Source organism: Lithobates pipiens, unplaced genomic scaffold (assembly GCF_037356315.1).
Source record: "Lithobates pipiens isolate NorthernLeopardFrog02 unplaced genomic scaffold, aLitPip1_a1.2 Scaffold_23, whole genome shotgun sequence".
NCBI classification, from domain to species: domain Eukaryota; kingdom Metazoa; phylum Chordata; class Amphibia; order Anura; family Ranidae; genus Lithobates; species Lithobates pipiens.
Window position 1 is genome coordinate 26292297 of NW_027507785.1, and position 15833 is coordinate 26308129.

The 15833-nt window shown below is 45.2% G+C and overlaps 1 protein-coding gene across 1 annotated transcript in view; it reads right to left on the reverse strand.

The window, feature by feature from the left end:
• AQP11 (aquaporin 11) overlaps positions 1 to 15833 on the reverse strand; it is a 73368-nt gene that overhangs the window by 34352 nt on the left and 23183 nt on the right. The window lies entirely within an intron of this gene.

Sequence of the window (15833 nt, forward strand, 5' to 3'; positions counted from 1 at the left end):
AACACCAGAGGCCACGGGCATCTCTACCTCTGCCATATGTGGTTATTAGAAATTTGCAATTGTGTTTTTTTATGTATTTTCTTTTTTTACACCTGACTGTGTGTCGGCGGGGTAAGTGGGGGTTGGGGCAATGGTTCTTAAACATTTTCACATTTAAAAAAAAAAAATGCTACAACAACAAGGAGGCTGATAAGCCCCCTGTGGTAGTAGTGACAGGTGCTCTTTATGGAGACATCAGGAGACAAAGCTGAACCCTTCTGGATAAATGTTGTGTATCCAACAGAGCTCTGGATCCTGCGTCCTCTCAGATTGCCATCTTGGACCAAGCTGAACCCTTCTGGGTTCATTCACAGCAGGAGGAGGTCAGAGCTGGATGTTCCCAATCTCCTTCAACCAGCTCTCCATCCTGAAGCCCCTCCCTCCATCCTGGTCCCTCCGGTACTGGTCATAGGCTCACAAAAGAGGCAAAGTGTACCCCTGGAAATCAGGATGGGGGGGGGGGGGCGTACCAAGAAAAAAAAAAATAAAAAGCTCTATGGGCAGCTTGTAGAAGTGATTGGGCGGCCACCCAGATCACTTTTTCATTACAGCTGGCAAGGGGCAGGATTAACCATCAGAGCTACAGTGTTGGCCGTGAAATGGTTTATTGTGCCGATTGCTAAGAAGGCTTATCAATCAAGTCTCTGAAGGGGTGGAGGAAATGAAGACCCTATTGATTGTTTTTCAAACAATGTCCCCAGTCTATAGTTCGTCTATAGTTTGTAAGGTTGAATAAAGACACCAGTCCATCCAGTTCAAGTGAGTGTCTGCAATTGTCCCTATCCCTGTACATCGCACACTAACATCAGTCCCTACCCTCAAGGAGCTCACAATTCAAGGTCATTAATATACTAGGGCCAATTTGGACAGAAGCCAATTAACCTACCAGCATGTCTTTGGAGTGTGGGAGGAAACCAGAGTACCCGGAGGAAACCCACGCAGGCAACATACAAGCTCCAGGCAGGTAGTGTCGTGTTCGGGATTTTTACTGCTAGGTGAGAGTGATAACCACTACACCACTGTGCCGCCCTCAATTAGGACCCATTTACACCATCTTGTTGCAGTAACTATTGTTACATGCATTGGTGCCATGCAGTGCCATTCACTCTGAATGGCACCTCAAAGGCATATTACCAACTGGCGTCCATTGTGGTGTGTTGCTGGAAATGCTGCATGCATGGTTTGTGGTCTGTTGCAGTGCCATGGGCAGCCTGTTCAAATGAAGGGACTGCCCTAATGCAATGCAATGTTAATGTGCTACCCAACATGCATTAATCATTAGACAAAATAATTGTGTTGCGGTATCAAAAGTGCCAATATATTAATAATGGAATCCAATAACATAAGGATATTGCATAGGAATCCTCGAGTGAAAATCAATTCATCAAAAGTGCCCAAAGATGATCATTTAATATAGCGCACAGTGCAAAATCAGTTAAAATAAAAAGTGAGCGGTGCAAGAAAAATGATATCGCCCCAATCTTCATATGTAACCTAATGCCCCTTCACACCCAACTCACAAACTGTTTACGGACAGGTAAGACCTCAGATGCACTTTTTAGGAGAGATCCCTGCTGGGATGGATGGCATACTCCAGGACTCAGAATAAGGGCTCCCAGAACAGAAAAAGCTCAGGGGAATATAGAGATAAGGCAGGAACTCATAGTGTAGTAGTATTAAACTTCACCAGTTTATTAAAAAATAATACTCACGTAAGGAAGATAAAATCAGGCAAGTAGATAAATCAGCACGGTCATCACCTAGCAGGTATGATTCTGTCACCGGTGTAGCTCCACCCGATGTGTTTCGCCCAATATGACGTCTTCCAGTGTATAGGAGTATGGATGCATGTGTGTTTACTGCACCACAGCTGGCCAGACTGATGTGAATGGGGCCTTATGCCGCGTACACACGACAGGACTTAAGTCCGGCAGACTTTCGACTGAGTTCTGACAGAGTTCTGACGGACTTTCCGAATGAACAGACTTGGCCACACACAATCACAGCAAAATGCGACGGATTCGAACGTGATGACGTACGACCGGACTAGAATAAGGAAGTTCATAGCCAGTAGCCAATAGCTGCCCTCGCATCGATTTTTGTCCGTCGGACTAGCATACACACGAGTGTATTTCTCGGTAGGAACTGCGTCCGGCGGAGTTCTGGCAGAAAAATTTGAAACATGTTCCATTTCTAAAGTCTGTCAGACTTTTGCAAATCAAAAGTCTGCTGCAGCCCACACACGATCGAATAGTATGCCGGAATCATTTTGATGTTGAAAAGTCTGGTCGTGTGTACGCGGCATTAGATGTAGAAGCTCTAAGTTCTCTGCCTCTAAGTGCTGCATTGCTAGTGTCAGGAAAACATTTCTACATGACATATCTCGGGAGCCACGGTCAATCAAATTTTAAGGAAGTGGAGCATTGTAGTGGGTTGGAGTCCTGGGCTTCAGGGCTGCCTTTGTAAGTTTACACACAGAGACTGAGACCAGGCTTGTAGGGGTGGCTACCGCGGGGCTCCATGGGACCCAGCAAGGTAGCATAGCCACCCCGAAAGATGGAAATACAGGCAAGTGAATTTTCAAAGGCTGAATACAAAGGAGCTTCAAGTGATAGGCATCATAGATCATACTTTGTAAGTGCTGATATCTTCTGACATTTATGATTTTTTTTTTTTACTTGGAGGGTTAAAACATTTTAAATGCTCCTCTCCTAAAATACTTGACCTTGACACTGTAATTAAGTTTGTGGTTTCTCACTTACACCACCCTTTCCTGTCTTACACCACGGCACTGCACCTTTCACATAACCTCACACAATCACACAAATGGATATTTTTGTTTTATCACTAAAAACTACTTAAGTTTAGGAAGGCTGGGGAAACTCTTCAGCTAGTAGTCAATTAACCTCTAACATCAGCTTGTTTCAATTAAGCTTTAACAATAAAACCTGGAAGCTGATTGGCTTAATGCATTTGGGTGGCAAAAAATATGAATGCAATCTACTCACTGGGGGGGGGGAGAATCTCTGGGGGAATCTAGGATGGAAGAGGACCTGGGGGTCCTGGTAGATGATAGGCTCAGCAATGGCATGCAATGCCAAGCTGCTGCTAACAAAGCAAACAGAATATTGGCATTAAAAAGGGATCAACTCCAGAGATAAAACGATTATTCTTCCGCTCTACAAGACTCTGGTCTGGCTGTATCTGGAGTATGCTGTCCAGTTCTGGGCACCAGTTCTCAGGAAGGATGTACTGGAAATGGAGCGAGTACAAAGAAGGGCAACTAAGCTAATAAAGGGTCTGGAGGATATTAGTTATGAGGAAAGGTTGTGAGCACTGAACTTAATCTCTCTGGAGAAGAGACGATTGAGAGGGGATATGATTTCAATTTACAAATACCGTACTGGTGACCCCACAATAGGGAGAAAACTTTTTTGCAGAAGGGAGTTCAATGTGACACGTGGCCACTCATTAAAATTAGAAGAAAAGAGGTTTAACCTTAAGCTACATAGAGGGTTCTTTACTGTAAGAATGGCAAGGATGTGGAATTCCCTTCCACAGGCGGTGGTCTCAGCGGGGAGCATCGATAGTTTAAAAAAACTATTAGATAAGTACCTGAACGACCACAACATACAGGGATATACAATGTAATACTGACATATAATCACACACATAAGTTGGACTTGTGTCTTTTTTCAACCTCACCTACTATGTAACTATGTTTTATATGCACAGCTGCACCAGAGTTTGCACTCTATAGTTTTAGTAAATCAACCCGTCTGTCTGGGCAGTATGGTCACCTGCTGACTTGGTACCATCCACACTGGACAGTATAGTTACCTGCTGACTTGGCACTATTTACATTGGACAGTATGGTCACCTGCTGACTTGGCACAATCCCCACTGAACAGTATGATCACCTTTTGACTTGACACCCTCCACACTGGACAGTATAGTCACCTACTGGTTTGGCACTATCCACACTGGACAGTATAGTTGACTTGGCACCATCCACACTGGACAGTATGGTCACCTGCTGACTTGGCACCATCCACACTGGACAGTATGGTCACCTGCTGACTTGGCACCATCCACACTGGACAGTATGGTCACCTGCTGACTTGGCACCATCCACACTGGACAGTATGGTCACCTGCTGACTTGGCACCATCCACACTGGACAGTATGGTCACCTGCTGACTTGGCACCATCCACACTGGACAGTATGGTCACCTGCTGACTTGGCACCATCCACACTGGACAGTATGGTCACCTGCTGACTTGGCACCATCCACACTGGACAGTATGGTCACCTGCTGACTTGGCACCATCCACACTGGACAGTATGGTCACCTGCTGACTTGGCACCATCCACATTGGACAGTATGGTCACCTGCTGACTTGGCACCATCCACACTGGGCAGTATGGTCACCTGCTGACTTGGCACCATCCACACTGGACAGTATGGTCACCTGCTGACTTGGCACCATCCACACTGGACAGTATGGTCACCTGCTGACTTGGCACTATTCACAGGCAGCTTAACTGTTCAATAAGAAATTGAATACAACTCAATTCTACTTAGGATAACTGCAGTACAGAGGATATTTTTCCAGTCCTTTGAAGTATAAGAAGACAGTGACTTTCTTGAGCCCTGCCTCTGCCAAGTACTAACACTGACTGGGGGAACATAGAAGAAGCTGGTCAGTCTAGCTAGGACTGAAATACCTAGCACTAAACAAGAGGGCGGGGCAGAGGGAGATACTAAATTGCTAATAAACAACTAAACTAAACAAACTGCAGCGGCTAAAAACCAACACTAGATGTCAGCATACTACCTAACAATAAAAACCTGATTCAGTTCAGTTCAATACTACACAGAAAAAATACATACTGTGTAAGTGGAATAGAACAGAAGAGTATAAAAGGTGTTTTATTTTACCCTCTGAAGGGCCTGGCCCTGTCCATTCCACTGTGGCATTGGGACTGCTGAAATGATAAAACAGCCCAGTGATCACAGACTTCCTGGTCTCTGTGTCATGTGATCAGTGATGCCAGCAATCTCTTTTTCCTAAGCCCTGCAGTAATAGCTCCTGGTAGCTATTGGCTGTGGGAAGACATAGGTCCGCTTAGTGGCGTCGGGAAGGGGGCTGGAGCTCCGAGTGAGCCCCCAAAAAGCCTAGAGTCTCGGGCATTCACAGCTCTATTATTAGCCCTGAGCGGGGAGCGATCTAACTCCGAGTGCGGCTAAGTGACATAGCAGGTCCTGCCTTCTGGAGTCTGCAACGCCTATGATGGACGTCCAACTGGTCCAATGCCGGTGTCCTATCATATAAGGTCCTCCATCCGATAGTGTCCACTGCGTACTGTGCCTGCGCAGTACACAGCAACACAGATTCCGAAAATTGCCGAGGATGAACGGTGCCTGCGCCGTGAGTCCAGGTTCTATCCCCACTATCCAAGTGGACATAGAGTAGGAATATAAAAGAGCCGAGCGCAGCGAGGCCAAGCCCGAAGCGTGGCGAGCGAAGCTCGCCCACGAGGGGCCCTCTAATATTCACAACCCTATGTCCGCTTGGATGGTGTGGCTACCACCTCCACTAACGGCGCAGGCGCCGTTCAGCTTCGGAGATTTTCCGAAGCTTCGTCTGCTCCGTACTGCGCATGTGCAGTACGGCGCGGACATTATATGATGGCCGGACACTATATGGCAGAACCCCGGGATGTGTGACGTCCATCATAGGCGCTCCAGAAGGTGGGAATTACAATGCAGTCATGTGACTATGAGAAGATCCCCACTCGGCGCTCAAGCAGGCGGCTCTCCTCTTCTGGCTCCGGTTGCCTGCTGTCTACTGTGATGATGATGGGTGCACCGCACGATACGGCTGAGCTGCAGGAGGAGGTCACCTAAAGTTTGGTCAGGTAGGTCAGTGTATGTCAGGTAGGTCCGTGTGGGTCAGTGCATGTCAGGTAGGTCTGTGTGGGTAAGGTAGGTCACTGTATGTCAGGTAGGTCAGTATGGGTCAGTGCATGTTAATGTGGGTCAGGTAGGTCAGTATATGTCAGTGTGGGTTGGTGCATGTCAGGTAGATCAGTGCGGGTCAGTCTGTGTCAGGTAGGTCAGTGTATGTCAGCGTACGCCAGTGTGGGTCAGGTAGGTCAGTGCGGGTCAGGTAGGTCAGTGTAATGGTCAGTGTGGGTCAATGCATGTCAGTGTATGTCAGGTAGGTCAGTGTAATGGTCAGTGTGTGTCAGGTAGGTCAGTGTAAAGGTTAGTGTGGGTCAGGTAGGTCAGTGTAAAGGTTAGTGTGGGTCAGGTAGGTCAGTGTGATGGTCAGTACACCCCCCCCCCCCCCTCCCACAACCCCACCGCCGTTTTTTTTTTTCTTTTGTGCAGGCGCTTTGGTAGTGCTTATCATAGCGCTCCCAAGCCGCCCCAAGGATGCTGCTTGCAGGACTTTCCCCAACATCCCGCAAGTGCACTGCCCCCCCCCCAGTGTGAAAAAACTTATTGAACAGAATAGGAGGCAGTTTTCAGGCACTTTTTTAGACCCCTTTCACGCTGCGGCGGTTTTCAGGAGCTTTGCCGCTGAAAATAGTCTTTGCTAAGTGCCTGAAAACCACCTGCCATTCATTCCAGTGTTACCTTTAACATTGGGGCGGTGTTTTTGCAGGACACCCCGAGAAGTCCTGCAAGCAGCATCTTTGGGGTGGCTTGGGAGCGCTGTATTTAGGGTTCCCAAAACACCCTGTCCGCTGGAATGAATGGGCAGCGCTTTCTAAGCGCTTTGAAAGAACCGCCAAAACTGGAGTTTTCAAACCCTTTTTTGGGGTTAACTGTGCCCCGCCGCTAGCGGCAGGGAAAACTGCACTACAACGAGTGGCGCTTTAGCGCTAACGGCCAGCGTTTTCAGTGTGAAAGCAGACATTGCTAGCGCTAAAACGCCTGTAAACTGCCTCCGTGTCAAAGGGGCCTAAAAAGGTAACAGGGAGCAGCTGCTGCATAGAAAGCAGCTTGTAAATGCAACGATGGGTTGGTGTCACTGCAGTGTGTAGCACAGCCCATGCACTTATTTCTAGAGTTGAGTGGGATTTTATGTCTAAAAGTGCATTATTATTATTATTATATTATCTATAAGTGCATTATTTTTATTGTGATCAAAATGCAGAGACCTGCGGTATGTCACGCATGCAATAACACAGGAAACAGAACAAACGTGCACACACCACTGAAGGAAAAAAATAAATTGACACACCCGATCGGAGGTGCTAATCCCGGCTCATCACCGTAGGCCATATCAAGAAGAGAAGAAAAGATTGATCGCACACTTGAATCCTAAAGATGCTGTAGAAATGTCTTTATTATCACGAGCCAGGAAAGATTGCAGTGATGATGATCAGTTGACGGGTTTCACGCGAAAAGAACCGCGCCTGTTCACAACAACTGAAATGCTCACAATACAAGCTATTTTAAGGCGTATATCAAACACCTAACACAAAACACCAGTAGTTAACCACTTCCCGATCGCTTCACGCAGATATACTGTGGCAGAAGGGCACCTACAGGCAGAATTATGTACCTTTACATTGCCCTTTAAGAGGCAGCTTGCGGGCACGCGCGCGCACCTCCGCAGCTCCGTGAGCATGATCGCGGGTCCCATGGACTCGATGTCCGCGGGGATACCCGCGATCGTCTCACGGGGAGGAATCGTATCCTAATGAGTGATTCTAACTGTGGGGGGGGGGGGGGGGGGGGAGCTGTGTGTGGCACCACACTGATTTTGGGACCATTCACATTTATACAGCGATCAGTGCAATTAAAAATGCATTGATTACTGTGTAAATGTGACTGGCAGGGAAGGGGTTAACCACTAGGTGGCACTGTATGGGGTTAATTGTGTCCTAGGGAGTGATTCTAACTGTGGGGGGGGGGGGGCGTGTGTGACACCACACTGATCACCGCTCCCGATCACAGTGAGCGGTGATCAGTGACAGTGTCACTAGGCAGAATGCGGAAATGTACAGCACGTACGACGGGACTAGAAAAAAAAGAAGTTCAATAGCCAGTAGCCAATAGCTTCCGTCTTGTAGTTGAATCTGAGCATGCGTGATTTTTGGCGTGTCACACACACACACGATCGGAATTAAAGTTTTGCCGTCAGGAAAATTGAGAACATGCTCTCAATTTTTTGCTGGCAGAAATTCGGACAGCTAAATTCCGATGGAGCGTACACACGGTCGCATTTTCCGATCAAAAGCTCTCATTGGTCTTTTTCTGGCCAGAATTCCGATCGTGTGTACGCGGCATTAGAGATAAGGTTTCAGGAACATATATATATATAGCATAGAGAAGAAATTCTCCACCAATGTAGCTAAACATTTTAAAAAATGTCATGAAGGCAATACTTTGGCTGTTGGTGTGCAAATCATAGAGAAGGTTCCCACACCCAGGGTTGCGATGTCTTTAGACTTCTCTGTAAAAGAAACGTTTTTTGGATTTTTTAATTTAAGACTCGCATTCCGTTTGGAATGAACTTTGAGTGGGACAATACACATTACTATAATTAGTTCCTTCCATCATGGAGGTAAAAGAGGGGGTGTTTTTTTTGCTCTTGCTTTGTTTGATTGTAAATTTATTTATTTTTTGGGGTTTTTTTTTTCTTATCCTTGAAAAGCAAGCGATTTTGGTTGCTGTTCATTTATTTTATTTATATATGTTTTTTTCCCTTTGAAAAGCAAGCAATTTTGGTTGCTTTTCATTAATCTTATTTATTTATTCATTTATATATAGTTTTTCCCTTTAGAAAACTAGTGATTTTGGTTGCTTTTCATTTATTTTATTTATTTATATATATATTTTTTCCCCTTTGAAAAGCGAGCGATTTTGGTTGCTGTTCATTAATTTTATTTTTTTGTTCCCCTTGAAAAGCGAGCGATTTTGGTTGCTTTCTATGTGGTTCTGTGTGGAATATTTTCAATGTGCATCCATTTATATACACAATATTTTGCTTCTGCATGATTTATATATATATTTATTATATATATATATATATATTTATATATATGTGGAAATGGTTGATTTTCATGTGTATGTGCATTCTTTCCATCATGTATATGGTTTAGCATCTTATTGTTTCCTCTTATCCTTGAACAGTTTTTAACCTCTTGGCGTCCGCACTATAGCCGAATGATGGGCACAGTGAGGACCTGAATTTCCAGGAGGCCGCCATATGAGGTCCTCCCCTTTGCAGGGCGCGTGCTGTGATCACTGAGTCACCGAGACTCGGTGATCACAGATCCCGGCCCCTTACCACGTGATCAGCTGTCAGCCAATGACAGTTGATCACGTTATGTAAACAAAAGATCGGTAATCGTATTTTTTCTCTCCTCACGCTAACAGCGAAAACCACTGGCTTATGTGCAAGGGACATCGGTCCCGAAGAGGAAGAGGCAACTCTGCCTCATCTGTGCCACCAGTACCACCTGCCAGTGCCCATCAGTGCCACCTATCAATGCCCATGAGTGCCACCTACCAATGCCCACGAGTGCCACCTATCAATGTCCACCAGTGGTGCCAATCAATGCCACCTAGCAGTGCTGCCTATCAGTGTAACCAACCAGTGCCGATCAGTGCCCATTATTGCCACTCATCACTGCCACCCATCAGTGCCCATCACTGCCACTTATCGGTGCCCATCAGTGCCGCCTCACCAGCGTACATCAATGGTAGGAGAAAAATTACCTGTTTGCAAAATTTTATAACAAAATATAAAAAAAAAATTTTTTTTTTTCATTCGTTCTTTTTAAATTTTTTTAACAATAAATAAAAACTGCAGAGGTGCCCATCAGTGCCACTTTATCAGTGCCAACTCATCAGTGCCGCCTCAAAAATCATTTTTTTTTTCAAAAATGTCAGTGTTTTTTAGTTTAGCAAAAAATAAAAACCTCAGAGGTGATCAAATACCACCAAAAGAAAGCTCTATTTGTGGGGAAAAAATGATAAAAATGTCATTTGGGTACAGTGTTGTATGACCGCGCAATTGTCATTCAAAGTACAACAGCACTAAAAGCTGAAAATTGGTCTAGACGGGGGGGCCTGGTAAACAAGGGGTTAATAAGTCTTTAATAATAAGTAGTAAATCACACAATTATGCCCCGTACACACGGTCGGACTTTCAGCCGGAAAATGTGCGATCGGACTGTGTTGTCGGAAATTCCGATTGTGTGTGTGTGGGCTCCATCGGACTTTTTCCGTCGGAATTTCCGACACAAAGTTTGAGACCTGGATCTAAAATTTTCCGACGACAAAATCCGATTGTTTAAATTCAGATCGTGTGTAGACAATTCCTACGCACAAAGTTCCAGGCATGCTCAGAATAAATTAGGAGATGAAAGCTATTGGCTACTGGCCTCTTTATAGCCCTGTCGTACGTGGTTTATGTCGCCTCGTTCTGAAAGATCGGATTTTCCGACAACTTTGTATGACCGTGTGTATGCAAGACAAGTTTGGACCAAAATCCGTCTGAAAAAATCCAACGGATTTTTTCGTTAGAATGTCCGACCGTGTGTACGGGGCAATAGACTTAATTTGTTATAGAGTGATATATGTGATTTATATTGGTGTATATACATGTTTTTTCACTCATTTTTCTATTTTTGTTTTTAATACATTTCTTGTCTATTTTTTGTTTTGACTATTTTGTGATCAGATATTTTAGTATTTAAGAAATGTTTTTATGTCGGTGAAGTTTTGTGTTGATTGCTCTTTAACTACAGGTGTTTTGTGTTAGGTGTTTGATTTGATATACATACGCCTTTAAATAGCTTGTATTGTGAGCATTTCAGTTATTGTGAACAAACGCAGTTCTTTTCGTGCGAAACGCGTCAACTGATCATCACCGCAATTTTGTCTGGCTCGTGACAATAAATTAATTTCTACAGTTTCTTTTGGATTCAAGTCTGCGATCAGTCTTTTCTTCTCTTCTTCATGCAATAGCACAGTTCCAAATTCTGCATGCCAGCAAAATCAGAAAATTCTTTTCATTCTACATGAGCCGAGCACGTGTCTGAAACAGAAAATACCAGCAGGGCATGAAGGTGCAAAGTACAAATCTCTGTGACCCCTGTACTACATTGTCAGCTGCGATAGCTCAAAGCAAACCATACTATACACTGTACAGCAGAAAACTGCCTGCCAGCAATGGGCTGGGTTCACACTGCTCATCAATTCAGGAGGTAGAAGCTGCACAATAAAGCCCCGTACACACGATCGGAAATTCTGCCAGCAAAAGTCCGATGTGAGCTTTTGGTCAGAAATTGCGACTGTGTGTACGCTCTATCGGACTTTTGCTGGCAGAATTCCAGCCAGCAAAAGATTGAGAGCAGGTTCTCTATTTTTCGGTCGGAAAAAGTTACGATCGGAAATTCCGATCGTCTGTACAAATTCCGACGCGCAAAATTCCTACGCATGCTCGGAAACAATTCGACGCATGCTCGGAAGCATTGAACTTCATATTCTTGGCTCGTCGTTGTGTTGTACGTCACCGCGTTCTTGACGGTCGAAAGTTCAGAGAACTTTTATGTGACCGTGTGTTGCAAGCCACGCTTGAGCGGAATTCCGTTTTTTTCCATTTTTTTCTGGCGGAAAATTCACTCGTGTGTACGGGGCATACGTTGATTTTGCATTTTTGTGCAAGGTCTGCTGTAATACAAAAATATGCCCCTTTTCCCTGACTATGCACAGATATTTAGTGAACACCCTTTAAAAACAACTCACCTCTGTAGCTATAGGCATTGTGGCTAAATGTATCTTCAAAATTCATAAGAGAGGCACTGAAAGGATATTTTGTACTCACTGTACTGTCCTGTCATTGGCAGACATGGCTCTGCTTTAGATCATAACCTATTGATACAAGTGGCACGGCTATACCCAGTAGGTGATGATTTGAACTAAAGCAAAGCTGTGTCTTCCAAGTAACGAAAGAGAAAGTTATGAAAATAATCCCAATGTCAGGGCAGAAATCTTTAAAAAAAAATAAAAAGGTTGTGGCCCCTGATGTCACCAAAAGGGCCAGACATAATGTTTAATATATGTGATTCTAGAGAGGACTGTAGGACACCGTAGATGGTAAGAGAAATGATGGTCAGAGACTGAGGACATGATACAGAAGACAACGAGAGACTGAGGACATGCTGTAGAAGACAACGAGAGACTGAGGACATGCTGTGGATGACAATGAGACTGGAGACATGCTGTGGAAGACAATGAGAGACTGAGGACATGATACAGAAGACAATGAGAGACTGGGGACATGATACAGAAGACAACGAGAGACTGAGGACATGATACAGAAGACAACGAGAGACTGAGGACATGATACAGAAGACAATGAGACTGGGGACATGCTGTAGAAGATTATGAGAGACTGGGGACAAGCCGTAGAAGACAATGAGAGACTGGGGACATGCTGTAGAAGACAATGAGAGACTGGGGACAAGCTGTAGAAGACAATGAGAGACTGGGGACATGCTGTAGAAGACATTGGGACTGGGGACATGCTGTAGAAGACAATGGGACTGGGGACATGCTGTAGAAGACAATGAGAGACTGGGGACAAGCTGTAGAAGACAATGAGAGACTGGGGACATGCTGTAGAAGACAATGAGAGACTGGGGACATGCTGTAGAAGACAATGAGAGACTGGGGACATGCTGTAGAAGACAATGAGAGACTGGGGACATGCTGTAGAAGATTATGAGAGACTGGGGACATGCTGTAGAAGACAATGAGAGACTGGGGACATGCTGTAGAAGACAATGAGAGACTGGGGACATGCTGTAGAAGACAATGAGAGACTGGGGACATGCTGTAGAAGATTATGAGAGACTGGGGACATGCTGTAGAAGACAATGAGAGACTGGGGACATGCTGTAGAAGACAATGAGAGACTGGGGACATGCTGTAGAAGACAATGAGAGACTGGGGACATGCTGTAGAAGACAATGAGAGACTGGGGACATGCTGTAGAAGACAATGAGAGACTGGGGACATGCTGTAGAAGACAATGAGAGACTGGGGACATGCTGTAGAAGACAATGAGAGACTGGGGACATGCTGTAGAAGATTATGAGAGACTGGGGACATGCTGCAGAAGACAATGACAGACTTGAGAAATGCGGCAGAACACAATGAGAGACTAGGGACATGTCACAGAAGACAATAAGAGGCTGGAGATATGCTGCAGAAGATAAGAAGCTGGAGACATGAAATACCAGTCATGGCTTCCTGAAAGTCCCTACTCTCTTCCCCCCAAAAAACTTTTTGTGGTTATTGAATACAATCAGGGATGGAAACACGCGATTTAGCTCTATTAGTTTAGCTCTAAACATTCCTTTTGCCCTCCATGACCTTTTGTTCAATGGCTGCCTCATCCGATTAATTTATACATTCACATTAACTTGTTATCTCCTATATATTTGTTTATTTACTTATTTTTTTTAATACTTTTTTTACAATGCCCAATAGTAAGTTTTATTGCTGCAGATGGTGGGTGTTCTGGGCGGGTTTGCTGTCCGGTGGTTCCCCTGTTCCGGGGGCTGCGACATGCCTTCCGGGCGTCCCTCCTCCCCTTTTCTATCCGCATCATCGAGGAGGACAGGCGCACTGCTATTGCGTGCCCATGTCACGCATTCCACGCTGCACGTGCGTTGTCTCCTGACGCCGGTGCGTGCAGACTTGTGTTTACCATGCTTGTGCAGCTTGGGGCAATTGGCTGTGTTCCGGGCCGGAGATTTGTTTGTCCAGTGCACGGTGCCCCCCCCCCTCCCTTACTGCGCAGCATGACATTGGTGGATTCCCTTGCGGCTGGCTTATTTAGGAGTGTTCCTTGGGTGGTTCCGGCACTCAAGGCTGTCTCCACTTTTAGATGTGCACACAAATTGGCTCCCACACTTTATTGGTTCCCTCTCAATGGGTTCCAATTTCCCCTTTCCAGTCCGTGGGGTCTCCACCTCAGCTCCCGGTTGGAACCCTTCTCCCGGACGGCCTACAGGGCCCCGCCACCATACCAGCAATATATTAAACCTCAATATTACACGTGCTTGCTCCTGATGAGTGGTAGTAAAACCATGAAACGCGTAGAGCTACCAGTTGCCGTGTCTTTATCAGTCATATCATGATGTCTCAATTAATCATGCAGTTTTATTTCTCCAGGTCCAAGGATGCCACAGGTCCGGCAGGCCATATCTTTTTAATATTGGTTTATATTCATCTTCATAAGGTGAACCAAGGAATTTAATGTGTGTATACTATGAGAGACTACTATCTATCTCATTGTCAATTCCTGTTTACTACTTATTACTGTTACTATGACATGTGTATGTTGACTGTGTCTAATGGTCTAATTACTATATGTGTGTTTCTCATGTATCATTATCACCTGCAAACTGTATATGTGTTTTAAACCAGTTTTTTCTAAATAAAATTCCTTACTTCATCCTAATACTCTTTTGCTGGCTGGTGTTTCATATAAAGTCCCACTTCCCCTTTGTGTTAAATACACTCCCCTTCTCAACATGCTGCAGAAGAAGAGAGACTTTGAACATGCTCTGGTAGATGATAATAGACCGGGAACATGCTGCAGAAGACGAGAGACTGGAAACATGCTGCAGAAGACGAGAGACTGGAAACATGCTGCAGAAGACGAGAGACCGGAAACATGCTGCAGAAGACGAGAGACTGGAAACATGCTGCAGAAGATGAGAGACTGGAGACATGCTGCAGAAGATGAGAGACTGGTAACATGCTGCAGAAGACGAGAGACTGGAAACATGCGGCAGAAGACGAGAGACTGGAAACATGCGGCAGAAGACGAGAGACTGGAAACATGCTGCAGAAGACGAGAGACTGGAAACATGCTGCAGAAGATGAGAGACTGGAGACATGCTGCAGAAGATGAGAGACTGGTAACATGCTGCAGAAGACGAGAGACTGGAGACATGCTGCAGAAGACGAGAGACTGGTGACATGCTGCAGAAGACGAGAGACTGGAGACATGCTGCAGAAGATGAGAGACTGGAGACATGCTGCAGAAGACGAGAGACTGGAGACATGCTGCAGAAGACGAGAGACTGGAAACATGCTGCAGAAGATGAGAGACTGGAGACATGCTGCAGAAGATGAGAGACTGGTAACATGCTGCAGAAGACGAGAGACTGGAGACATGCTGCAGAAGATGAGAGACTGGAGACATGCTGCAGAAGATGAGAGACTGGAGACATGCTGCAGAAGATGAGAGACTGGAGACATGCTGCAGAAGACGAGAGACTGGTGACATGCTGCAGAAGACGAGAGACTGGAGACATGCTGCAGAAGATGAGAGACTGGAGACATGCTGCAGAAGACGAGAGACTGGAGACATGCTGCAGAAGATAATGAGAGACTAGGGACATGCTATAAAAGATTATGAGAGACTGGGGACATGCTGTAGAAGATAATGAGAGACTAGGAACATGCTGTAGAAGATAATGAGAGACTAGGAACATGCTGTAGAAGATAATGAGAGACTAGGAACATGCTGTAGAAGATAATGAGAGACTAGGAACATGCTGTAGAAGATAATGAGAGACTAGGAACATGCTGTAGAAGATTATGGGAGACTGGGGACATGCTGCAGAAGACAATGACAGACTTGAGACATGCGGCAGAACACAATGAGAGACTAGGGACATGTCGCAGAAGACAATGACAAAATGGAGACATGCTTCAGAAGACAATGACAGACTGGAGACATGT